The sequence below is a fragment of the Schistocerca cancellata genome, chromosome 7 (genome assembly GCF_023864275.1).
Source record: "Schistocerca cancellata isolate TAMUIC-IGC-003103 chromosome 7, iqSchCanc2.1, whole genome shotgun sequence".
Classification (NCBI taxonomy): Eukaryota; Metazoa; Arthropoda; class Insecta; order Orthoptera; family Acrididae; genus Schistocerca; species Schistocerca cancellata.
Genome location: NC_064632.1, coordinates 429,607,005 through 429,620,742, shown reverse-complemented (window position 1 = coordinate 429,620,742; position 13,738 = coordinate 429,607,005).

Here is a 13,738-nt window from a genome sequence, read left to right as displayed (position 1 = left end):
CTGCACTTGTTTTAAAAGCGCGTCGCATTTGCCGAGCTGCAACTAACTACTGAGATACGGCTCATGCAATTTTCTCTTTAAAAAAAAAAAAAAAACGGCTAAGCATACTTGATTCATAACTCATCTGAGCAAGTAAAAATGATAACTGGTACACCAAAATAACTGGTGCAACTTCCTAATATCGTGTAGAGGCCCCGTGAGCACGCAGAAGTGCCGCAAAACGACGTGGTGAAGTAGTGGTGGACGGAATTGACACCGTGAATCCTGCAGCGGCGTCCATAAATCCATGAGAGTACGAGGGGGTGGGGATCTGTTCGGAACGGCACGTTGCTAGGCATCCCATATATGCTCAATAATGTTCATGTCTGGGGAGTTTAGTTGCCAGCGGAAGCGTTTAACCTCAGAAGTGTGTTCCTGGAGCCACTCTGTAGCTATTCTGGACGTATGGGGTGTCGCATGTCCTGCTGGAAATACCTAAGTGCGTCGGAATGCGCAATAGGCGTGAATGGATGCAGGTGATCAGACAGGATGCTTGTTTACGTGTAACCTGTCAGAGTCGTATCTAGACGTATCAGAAGTCCCATATCACTCCGACTGCACACCACAACAGAGCCTCCACCAGCTTTAACGGTCCCCTGCTAACATGCAGCGTCCATGTATTCATGAGGTTGTCTCCATACCCGTACACGTCGGTCCGCTCAATACAATTTGAAACGAGACTCGTCCGCCAGGCAACATGTTTCCAGTCATCAACGGTCCAATGTCAGTGTTGACGGACCCAGACAAGGCGTAAAGCTTTGTGTCGTGCAGTCATCAAGGGTGCACGAGTGGATCTTCTGCTCCGAGAACCCATACCGATAATGTTTCCAGAATGAGATTTTCACTCTGCAGTGGAGTGTGCGCTGATATGAAACTTCCTGGCAGATTAAAACTGTGTGCAACGACCGAGACTCGAACTCGGGACCTTTACCTTTCGCGGGCAAGTGTTCTACCATCTGAGCTACCGAAGCACGACTCGCGGCCGGTCTCACAGCTTTACTTCTGCCAGTATCTCGTTTCATATCAGCGCACACTCCGCTGCAGAGTGAAAATCTCATTCTAGAAACATTCCCCAGGCTGTGGCTAAGCCATGTCTCCGCTTTATCCTTTCTTTCAGGAGTGCTAGTTCTGCAAGGTTCGCAGAAGAGCTTCTGTAAAGTTTGGAGGGTGGGAGACGAGATACTGTTAGAAGTAAAGCTGTGAGTACCGGGCGTGAGTCGTGCTTCGGTAGCTCAGATTGTAGAGCACTTGCCAGCGAAAGGCAAAGGTCCCGAGTTCGAGTCTCCGTCTGGCACACAGTTTTAATCTGCCAGGAAGTTCCATACCGATAATGTTTCGTTGAATGATTCGCACGCTGGCAATTGTTGATGGTCCAGCATTGAAATCTGCAGCAATTTGCGGAAAGGGTTGCACTTCCGTCACGTTGGACGATTCTCTTCAGTCATCGTTGGTCCCGTTCTTGACTGACATTTTTGCGGCCGAATCGATGTCGGAGATTTGATGTTTTGTCGGATTCCTTATATTCACGGTACGCTCGTGAAATACACTCCTGGAAATTGAAATAAGAACACCGTGAATTCATTGTCCCAGGAAGGGGAAACTTTATTGACACATTCCTGGGGTCAGATACATCACATGATCACACTGACAGAACCACAGGCACATAGACACAGGCAACAGAGCACGCACAATGTCGGCACTAGTACAGTGTATATCCACCTTTCGCAGCAATGCAGGCTGCTATTCTCCCATGGAGACGATCGCAGAGATGCTGGATGTAGTCCTGTGGAACGGCTTGCCATGCCATTTCCACCTGGCGCCTCAGTTGGACCAGCGTTCGTGCTGGACGTGCAGACCGCGTGAGACGACGCTTCATCCAGTCCCAAACATGCTCAATGGGGGACAGATCCGGAGATCTTGCTGGCCAGGGTAGTTGACTTACACCTTCTAGAGCACGTTGGGTGGCACGGGATACATGCGGACGTGCATTGTCCTGTTGGAACAGCAAGTTCCCTTGCCGGTCTAGGAATGGTAGAACGATGGGTTCGATGACGGTTTGGATGTACTGTGCACTATTCAATGTCCCCTCGACGATCACCAGTGGTGTATGGCCAGTGTAGGAGATCGCTCCCCACACCATGATGCCAGGTGTTGGCCCTGTGTGCCTCGGTCGTATGCAGTCCTGATTGTGGCGCTCACCTGCACGGCGCCAAACACGCATACGACCATCATTGGCACCAAGGCAGAAGCGACTCTCATCGCTGAAGACGACACGTCTCCATTCGTCCCTCCATTCACGCCTGTCGCGACACCACTGGAGGCGGGCTGCACGATGTTGGGGCGTGAGCGGAAGACGGCCTAACGGTGTGCGGGACCGTAGCCCAGCTTCATGGAGACGGTTGCGAATGGTCCTCGCCGATACCCCAGGAGCAACAGTGTCCCTAATTTGCTGGGAAGTGGCGGTGCGGTCCCCTACGGCACTGCGTAGGATCCTACGGTCTTGGCGTGCATCCGTGCTTCGCTGCGGTCCGGTCCCAGGTCGACGGGCACGTGCACCTTCCGCCGACCACTGGCGACAACATCGATGTACTGTGGAGACCTCACGCCCCACGTGTTGAGCAATTCGGCGGTACGTCCACCCGGCCTCCCGCATGCCCACTATACGCCCTCGCTCAAAGTCCGTCAACTGCACATACGGTTCACGTCCACGCTGTCGCGGCATGCTACCAGTGTTAAAGACTGCGATGGAGCTCCGTATGCCACGGCAAACTGGCTGACACTGAGGGCGGTGGTGCACAAATGCTGCGCAGCTAGCGCCATTCGACGGCCAACACCGCGGTTCCTGGTGTGTCCGCTGTGCCGTGCGTGTGATCATTGCTTGTACAGCCCTCTCGCAGTGTCCGGAGCAAGTATGGTGGGTCTGACACACCGGTGTCAATGTGTTCTTTTTTCCATTTCCAGGAGTGTATTCTTACAGGAAAATCCCCACTTAATGGTTAATTCGGAGATGCTGTGCCCCATCATTAGTGCACCGACTATAACACCACGTTCAAATTCACGTAAGACTTGATAATTTGCCATTGTAGCAGCAGTAACCGATTCAACAACTGCACCAGAAATCTTTTTTTACATAGGCATTGCAGACCGCAGCGCCGTATTCAGCGTTTACATACTCTGTATTTGAATATACATGCCTGTACCAGTCTTTTTTCGCGCTGCAGTGCATTTTGGCATGGCTTTAGATGCGGACAATGTCTTGGGTTAAATTATAACATCAAATTTAATTAGTTTTCCAATTAGAAAAGTTCATTATAGAAAAATTATCTCTTTCTTTGCTTCACAAACACTAATACACAAAAAACTGCACCTCTTGAATGAAAAAAGTCAAATAAAACCTTTCCAAAAATGTGATTCGTAAAAATGACATTAAATATTCTACAGTTACTCCTACTCTCAAATTCACATTGAAAGTTATCCATGGCCGTTTATCTTCCGTTGTACTCAAGTCTCTTGATGTCTGAACCAAGGATGCATAACTATAAGCTGCCGCAATAAAGCACAATCTTAAGTCAATTACCTTAAAATAAATCCTTCTCTATCACTCATTAAATAATCATAATAAAATATTCATCTCAAAATGCTTCAACCTCTTTTCTCATCTCAAATACTTAATCAGTAAATCAGCATATTCCACTTCCTCAGAATACAGTTGCAAACATTCCACTCGGCCTATGTGGTACAATTACCCGTGTCACACCACAGCCGACTACTGCGTCTCCTCATCTCCCGATTAACAGACTGTGTCTCCTCGTATGCCGATTAATAGTGTGCATCATCTCTCGCGCATCTTGAAAAGCAGAGATGGTCCAAACAAGCCTCCTGGCGATGCAACATCTCTGGTGACGCTGCGCACTTGTAATTTCAACCAGTACAAAGGCGCTTACGCATTCATGACATCCAAAAACTAGAGAAATGCCTAAGAAACTATCTACAGCGCCGTGTCATTGGCTATTGAAAAATATTTTACATTAGAAAAAAATACGTGTACAGGAAAATTAAACATATTATTGAAAAAGCAAAATGTATAGTCGTCGGCCTACAATGTGCAGATGGAAAACGGTATTCTAAACTGAAGAAAGTTTGACTGATAGCATTAGTACACTGGATGCATGTTAGTATGGAAATATACTGTCCCAAATGTTGATAGAAAAGGGTCAGAGTGGGAAGTCACTCTTATGAACTGCTGACCAGGGCAGTATACAGAAAATGGAAACAAAAGTTCTAAAGACCGATCGGATAGGAGCAGTTTGGTGTCGTTAAGAGAAAGGGTTCAGGGAACCAATTCAGCGATTGCTCTCTGTGCTCTGGCAACACGATTCCATCCTGTTCCTACTATTTAAAGCGGAACGCATTGCGTAGCTCTTAGAATAAATTAAACAAAAAGCTGCTATATAGAAACCATATTTGGAATAATCTAATTAGAGATGAGAAACTGCGCATGGCAGTGATCTCTCATCTCATTGAGTTACATAAGGTTGTCAGACATTTTCTGCTGTTTTAGTAATAATCAAATGTTTTATACGTACCTACCTCGCATTGATACACGCATTGGTTATCTGCTGTTATCGGCAGCACTACGACGAATAAGATTCATGAGAAGTCAGCATCAAAACCTGTTACTTCACTTCTTATCTTTCCATTCTTCACTTTCTTAATTGTCATACTGAAGTAACGCTCTTGCGTCAGAACTGAGATTATCCTCTTAAAAGTAGAAACTGTATATTGGACACCTCAGCTTCAGTGAAACGTTATACAAAGACCTTCCGTTGTTAACAAGCCGCAAGACACCGGAGATGATTAATTGAAATCAAGATTATCAAGCCTGGTTGGGTAGGTGACATAATTAATGTGAAAACTACGTCGGATGACGTTTATCGGAAAAGTACCATTATTCTTAAATTAATTAAGTTGTCACGGAGAATGATTTACGATCGTTGCTCTGTAAAAGCTCGTGTTACATTCTTACTCCCAATAATTTAATTTCTCCGAGGAAATTAAGTCCTTTTTTGTGGTATTAACTAACACCGAGTTCAGTTTAAGGGAAAGAATCTCAGTTTAATCATTTCCTCGAGAATACGTATTCCCATCAATTGAAGCAATGTTTAGGCTTACAATGAATTACACTGTCCTGTCAGTAGCACACGGAAAATTCGTCCCTGGCGATACTTGATCCTATTAGGTCACCAAAAGAAAATAAGTAAACACACTGTGCGTAATAAATTACATTCGTAGCGTCTACAGTTGACTCCAGATTACCGCCGAAAGGACACTAGTCTTTGAACTATGATTTCCCCTTCCAGTTTCCCAATTTTTACGTCATACCAGTATACAGGCGAAATACCATCAGACTTCAAGAAGAATATAATCATTCCAATCCCAAAGAAAGCAGTTGACAGATGTGAAAATTACCGAACAATCAGTTTAATAAGCCACAGCTGCAAAATACTAACACGAATTCTTTACAGACGAATGGAAAAACTAGTAGAAGCTGACCTCGGGGAAGATCAGTTTGGATTCCGTAGAAATACTGGAACACGTGAGGCAATACTGACCTTACGACTTATCTTAGAAGAAATACTAAGGAAAGGCAAACCTACGTTTCTAGCATTTGTAGACTTAGAGAAAGCTTTTAACAATGTTGACTGGAATACTCTCTTTCAAATTCTAAAGGTGGCAGGGGTAAAATACAGGGAGCGAAAGGCTATTTACAATTTGTACAGAAACCAGATGGCAGTTATAAGAGTCGAGGGGCATGAGAGGGAAGCAGCGGTTGGGAAGGGAGTGAGACAGGGTTGTAGCCTCTCCCCAATGTTATTCAATCTGTATATTGAGCAAGCAGTGAAGGAAACAAAAGAAAAATTTGGAGTCGGTATTAAAATCCATGGAGAAGAAATAAAAACTTTGAGGTTCGCCGATGACATTGTAATTCTGTCAGAGACAGCAAAGGACTTGGAAGAGCAGTTGAACGGAATGGATAGTGTCTTGAAGGGAGGATATAAGATGAACATCAACAAAAGCAAAACGAGGATAATGGAATGTAGTCGAATTAAGTCGGGTGATGCTGAGGGTATTAGATTAGGAAATGAGACACTTAAAGTAGTAAAGGAGTTTTGCTATTTGGGGAGCAAAATAACTCATGATGGTCGAAGTAGAGAGGATATAAAATGTAGACTGGCAATGGCAAGGAAAGAGTTTCTGAAGAAGAGAAATTTGTTAACATCGAGTATAGATTTAAGTGTCAGGAAGTCATTTCTGAAAGTATTTGTATGGAGTGTATCCATGTATGGAAGTGAAACATGGACGGTAAATAGTTTGGACAAGAAGAGAATAGAAGCTTTTGAAATGTGGTGCTACAAAAGAATGCTGAAGATTAAATGGGTAGATCACATAACTAATGAGGAAGTATTGAATAGGATTGGGGAGAAGAGAAGTTTGTGGCACAACTTGACCAGAAGAAGGGATCGGTTGGTAGGACATGTTCTGAGGCATCAAGGGATCACCAATTTAGTATTGGAAGGCAGCGTGGAGGGTAAAAATCGTAGGGGGAGACCAAGAGATGAATACACTAAGCAGATTCAGAAGGATGTAGGTTGCAGTAGGTACTGGGAGATGAAGAAGCTTGCACAGGATAGAGTAGCATGGAGAGCTGCATCAAACCAGTCTCAGGACTGAAGACAACAACAACAACCAGTATACAAGATGGCTGATTTTGAAAAAAAGGTAGCGTTTTAAAAGGAAGATTGGGTTCAACGTTCCATCGAAGGTAGCACTTTAATCAGTTTCCAGTACAAATTTGCCCGTTTGTGATCTTTTTCCTTACTGTCTAGAATGCTTACAGCTCTACGCGACTAAACGTCGTTACCTTGGTAAAATGCGACTGTCGATCCGTTTGAGGACGTGGCTGCACCTTAAATGTAGCGTACCGCGGCTCCGATGTGGATATGTAAGTACCGACGTGTAGACAACGGATTAGTGCGGCATTTGAGTATTTCCGTCTTGCGTGAGGTAAATGCAGGAACGGAAACTATGGCGATGCTATTAACAGAAGCATTCAAACAGGACCAACGTGCTGATATTCCTTCCTTGGCTGCCGTAGGGCAACCTGTGGCAGACGTCCTTTGGAGAAAGAAGAATGTGTTGGGAACGTTTCTCGAAACCCACCATTGTTGAATGTTCCTTGCTGGAACGCACGTCCTCATATCGCAAATGTCGTAACACAGATTTTACGCTAAACTGAATGGGAGACAGTCGTGGATTCGGTCTATAGTTCAGATCTCTCCCCAAGCGGTTATCACGCCTTCAGTCCCTTACAAGAAGATGAAATGAAATAACAGTGCATGTGTTGCATCGTACTTCTTAACACACAGGCACTGCTATCCCCTATTTATTCTCCATTACGATGCCCTCGACTATCAATAAATACATCCTTCCTGGATGGAAATACCAGGTGATCGAAAAGTCAGTATAAATTTGAAAACTTAATAAACCACGGAATAATGTAGATATAGAGGTAAAAATTGCCACACATGCTTGCAATGACATGGGGTTTTATTAGAACAAAAAAAAAAAACAAAGTTCACAAAATGTCCGACAGATGGCGCTGGACAGCAATACGTCAGTGACTGCGCATGACAACGTGTATAACAGAAGCTGTAATGAGAGAGAGAGAGAATCAGATGCGCCTGCAGTCGCAGCATGTTGACGTTACCTGAAAAGGCGCTTTTATTGAAGCTGTATTATCAGAATGGGTAATGTGCTAGTTCAGTGTTACGATCCAATCGCAATAAGGAAGGGGGATTTGAACGGGTAAAGGTCCGTTGACAAATGCAGCTGTGGCGAGAATGATTTAGAAGTTCGAAGCCATGGGTTGTTTAGACGATAGACCCCGTAGTGGCCGACCGAGCACAAGGCGTTGTGCTGCTGAGACAGTTCGGGAAGAAATGGAGACTGTAGCGGGTTTATCTATGCACGGGGAAGTCAGCGCTCGTGCAGTCGCACGTCGCACCGGCATTCCATACACTACTGTTTGGTTGGCACTTACGCGTACCCTCCAATGCTATCCGTACAAAATACATCGGCATCATGAGCTGTACCTAGCGATTTAGTGAAGCAGAGGGCATTTGCGATGTGGGCGTTTCTAAAGATGGCGGAAGATGACGATTGGTTGAGTAACGTGTTGTGGACCGACGAAGCTCATTTCACGCTCCGAGGGTCTGGCAACGCCCACAACTGCAGAATTTGGGCTACCGAAAATCCTAGAACTGTCGTGGAAATTCCATTGTACGATGAGAAAGTCAGGGTATGGTTTGGATTACCACTTCTACCGTTATCGGGCCTTTTTTCTTCGAGGAAATGCGTGATACTGTTTTTGTAACTGCTACCGTGACGGGTGAGAGGTACACCGTTATGTTACAGAATCGTATCACCCCCAGCCTAGCTGATAAACACCTGCTGGAACGTACGATCTTTATACAGGATGGCGCTCCACCCCATATTGCTAGACGCGTGAAAGATCTCTTGCGCGCGTCGTTTGGTGATGATCGTGTGCTCAGCCGTCGCTTTCGTCATGCTTGGCCTCCCAGGATTATTGGCTTTGGGGTTACCTGAAGTCGCAAGTGTATCGCGATCGACCAACATCTCTACGGATGCTGAAAGATAACATCAGACGCCAATGCCTCACCATAATTCCGGGCATGCCTTACAGTGCTGTTCACAACAGTATTCCTCGACTACAGCTATTGTTGAGGAATGCTGGTCGACATATTGAGCATTTCCTGTAAATAACATCTTTGCTTTGTCTTACTTTGTTCTGCTAATTATTGCTATTCTGGTCAGATGAAGCACCATCTGTCGGACATTTTTTGAACTTTTGTATTTTTTTTTGGTTCTAATGAAACCACATGTCATTCCAAGCATGTGTGTCAATTTGTATCTCTCTATCTACATTATTCCGTGATTTATTGTTTTCAAATTTATACTGACTTTTTGATCACCCGGTATATGTAACGTGCAGGTTGTGACACATGGACAACGACGTACGGAAGTTTGGGTCTGCTCGTGATTCGTGCACGGATAGCCGAAGCGGTTAAGGCGACCACTCGCGTAAAGCAGGAAATCCGAATTCGAGTCCCAGTCTGACACAAATTTTCATAATCGTCTTTCCAATATACAGCGACGGTGGTTAATATTCGCAACTGCGAATTGATTTCATCTACGACCCCCAAAAATTGTTGCCGATTCCTGTCGGACGAGGATCTGCTGCGGACAGTTACGTACCTCTTCAAACAGCAGGACACGGTGGTTTTTTCAAACGGGTATCATCAATCTAGTGAGTCGGCGGCATGATTGCCTCCGTCCGATCTTGCCTGATTGGCGTACCGACTCTGGATTGTAGGGCCTTCGAATGGAAACTTTTTGATCGCCCATTATGCAGTATATTTTACAGCTATACGACACATAAGGATAAAGATTATGACAACACATCTAGTAAGACGGTAACTTTAGTTTTGAAACATCGATTACGCAAAGTTCTCAGCCAATCGACATTCCGAAAAGCAGAATGCGGTCAGTTATGAAAGAATACTCGCAACAGACGCCTAAAACAGTCTGTAGGCTTGGGGACTCCGCCGACTCAGGCTGTGCAGCGACTCCTCTTTATGCAGTGCGGGATTAAAATCTCAGTGACGTTACCCAGATCTACAAATTAGGAATTTTCCCTAAATAACTTTGAGGAAATGCCTGCATTTCCTTTTTTTAGGTAGTGCATGCGGATTTGTTTCTGTAGAAGAATCCTATGAAAAGCTACTGCCCGTTCTCAATACATCAAGTCTGTACGTTAAAATCTACCGCCGGCTGCTGTGGCCGAGCGGATCTAGACACTTCAGTCTGGAACTGCGAGACCGCTACGGTCGCAGGTTCGAATCCTGCCTCGGGCATGGATGTGTGTGATGTCCTTAGGTTAGTTAGGTTTATATAGTTCTAAGTTCTAGGGGACTGATGTTAAGTCCCATACTGCTGGGAGCCATTTTTTAAAATCTACCTCAGGCAAAATTGACTTACGTCATTTAGAAGCCAAGAGATGAGAGCGATTCAAAATGGTTTCTATTATTGCAGTAAGAGAAATGAATGAACTAAGGAACAAACCGCTATAGAACAATATTTGTATATCCGCTAGAAGTCACTGTTGGACGTGAATTTCGGAATGACAGAGATATTGAGCAGTACTTTCTTGAAAATAGCACAAATAGACAGTAACAATGAGTGGACGACGTTACTGTGGTATGTTATCTCGTTATTTACTCCATCTGTATCACAGGGCCGATTCCCCCTGTAAAAACAACGTTTTGTTCTCATCTTTACTTTAGCAAGAAAATCCATTCGCCAAGCACTAAGACGTCGAAAATTTTTGATAACCGTAACATTTGCGGCCGTGAAAGTTATAGTTATATGATTAAGTGTCTTGTTTGCGTAGTGTAACCGACTTAACTGAATTCAATAGGTTAGTGCAAATTCCCGATAGCTTGGTAAATTGAAATGTAATGAGAGAGATTTCGTAATCACCAGTTCCTAACCTTTATGTCGAAATTCTATTTGCAACATACTAAACTATTAGTAACTAGTAAGTATGCGTATGTGTGCATAAAATTCTTGGAATTTGTTGAATGAATGCGTCCCAACATAGTCGTAGACAACATTAATTTCATGTTTTGTTAAATAATGACAATATTACCATACGCACACAACGTGAAACAGGGATGCGTGCGAAGTTGATCGGTGTCAACTTTGCGGAATGGCAGCGAGAGTAAATACCATGGGCTGCGTCTGGGTAGCATTTAATGCAAAGCGCCACAAGAGAAACAGATGTGTTGGTCGTCAGAGGCGAGCTGCCGACATTGAGTAGTCAGACTTAACCGTTCCTATCTCGACGACAGGACTTGCCGAGTGTGAGCTGATGTTGTATCTTGTACAGTTCGAACGGTTCAAATGGCTCTGAGCACTACGGGAATTAACGTCTGAGGTCATCAGTCCCCTAGAACTTAGAACTACTTAAACCTAACCAACCTAAGGACGTCACACACACATCCATGCCCGAGGCAGGATTCGAACCTGCGACCGTAGCGGTCGCGTGGTTCCAGACTGTAGCGCCTCGAACCGCTCGGCCACCCAGGCTGGCCTTTTACAGTTCACCGTATCTGTGCTGTTGTACGACAGGGTTAGGTTCAGATATCGATAATCATGCACACACTAGCGAGCGCTCTTGTCTAGGAGCATAGCCCCGAAGCAATTGTGGCACTCCAAAGCATCTAAGACCGCCTCCACTAATCGCCGGAGGTTATGCTTGGCTATTGACGCTCCCTGAGCCCGAACTGCTCTTCAGGCAGTATTGCCTCGGAAGTGATTTGATGCTATAGCCTCTTGAGGTACATCGCCTAGAAGATGAAAACAAGCTTATAACCATACGTACGCAAACGGAAAAGCAATCGCAAAACTAAAAAGGAGTTGTGCGACATATACGAAAGTTGGTAGGCGTGTTTCTACATCTGAAAGATCATGTCCATTCAAATGTCACACCATACCAGTGGCGCTATTAGCGCCACTAATAGTATTGCTTTAAATACACACTGTAATGGGCATGAGCTTTAGTGAGCTTTGAGATTGGACATGGTGAGCAGACAATACTCAAGAAGGCGACAAGGACGCCGTTATCAACACCATACTGAGCTTGAATGAGATATTGCAATAGGGCTACGAGAAGCTGGATGTTCCTTCTACGATACTGGAGAACGTCTCGACGTGAATCTAGCCACTGTACATGATAGATGGCAGCAGCGGACACGAGAATCTACAGTCTCTAGGAGACTGGGCTCTGGCTAGTAACGTGACACTACAGAGAGGGAAAACCATCGTGTTCGACGTAGGGTTCTGTCGCATCATACTGCATCTTTGACACCAGTCTGACCAGCAGCGACAGAAAGAACTGTTACAAACTGTGAGACAGGACAATTTATTCTTTCACCTACTTTTCGCATACGGTAAATTATAAACGATTTTATTACAACGTACGCACCTTGAGTGGGAATCCAGAAAGTTAACAGCTTGAGACGAAGCTGATAGGTCCTGGTATTTTTATGATTCTTAGCTCACGGAAATGGTTTGTTGGGTGTTGAAAGCAATTGGCGGCAAGCCCATCCCATAGTAAATCTTGCCGGATAGGTCCACAGCTGTACAGGGCAAACAGGGCAGCCATTTATCAGGGCAGGGTTCCAGCAGAACAATGCCATGATACCTGCCACTGCGCCAGCAGAACCCTGGACAGGGGTGACAGTGTAAAGGAAGGCATCTACACAGTGGAGTCATAAATCAGGCATTATGTGCAGAGCCACACCCAATAAAAAATCATATGTCCACAAGTTCGCCTTTACTGCAAGAAGGCCAGTGAGCTACTTCCCTTGGCTGCCCCTGTTCTGTAAGAGAACTCCAGCATCTTAGAGATATTTAGAGATGGAACATTTATTGCACCTCATAGCTAGGACTAACAAGCTCCAAGACACAGGTGATTTAGATGAAGAGCTTTGAGATTCTATTTGTTTGCATGTTGCTGTGGGAAGAGACATGACTTCAGAGGAAATCATCTTTTGCACTTCTGCGAAAACTTAAAAACACCGGTAATTGGCGGTTTATTTTTCTTTTCAGAGACACAGGTTTCTTAGCTCTTGCCCTGGTGCGACATTAGTTAGTGCTGTCGTGTGGGAGGGGAGATTTAGTGCCCCTAGAGACTTGTGATTGGCTCAAGATAGTGTGGAGGCAGTGTCGTTCGTGCACTTTGCGGGAAAACGGAATTTTTTTTTTATAGTTGTGAAGCACTGGGAGTGTGGGGCTTTGGTCGGGTAAGGGACTTGTAGTCGAAGCTCTGGCACGTGTGGTTGGTACTTGGGACCTGTCCTGAGACTAACTTCACTTGCGAGTAGTTTAGCCAGACGAGCCTGTGGTGAAGTTCTTACTGTATGGACAGTGTGACTTGAAACGTCTCGGACTACTCGTTTGCTGAGGGCACACTTACTCGTTTTTGGTTTATTAGTCTTGACGTTTGGTATACTAGTGTGCTCTGTCGCGTAAGTGAGCCAAATTGGTCCTTGGTACGATCAGCGAACGGGCGCGTCACACACCGAAATCTACCGTGATTTCAGGGCTCTGGTAGTGAGCAAATTGCGATCCGTCTACCTGATCACTAGACTGTGAGATTTTTGCATTTCTTTCATGGCCACGATCGAGTCACAGGTGCCACCTGCACTTCTCACCTCCTCTGCTGCACACATCTCGCCCACTGTAAGTCACGTCGCCACATGAACTAAACAGGGTAACGTACTGCCACTCCGGCATTGACAGGGCATAGAGATCTGAATCGCCAATTGCTCTCAGCTGCACCTGTGTGGAGAAACTTCAGTAGATTTGATCAATCAGTCTGCTCAGAATCAGATTAATTCAGCTTGCTTTATCCACATTTTTAGAGCCGGAGTACTTGACTCACTGATCACCTAGTTAAACTGTCTTTGCCAACCAGACGCCACCCAGTGGAGTGTTTAATCATATGTTAGTTGTTTATGGAATTCAATCTATAACTTGTTTAGGATAATTTATG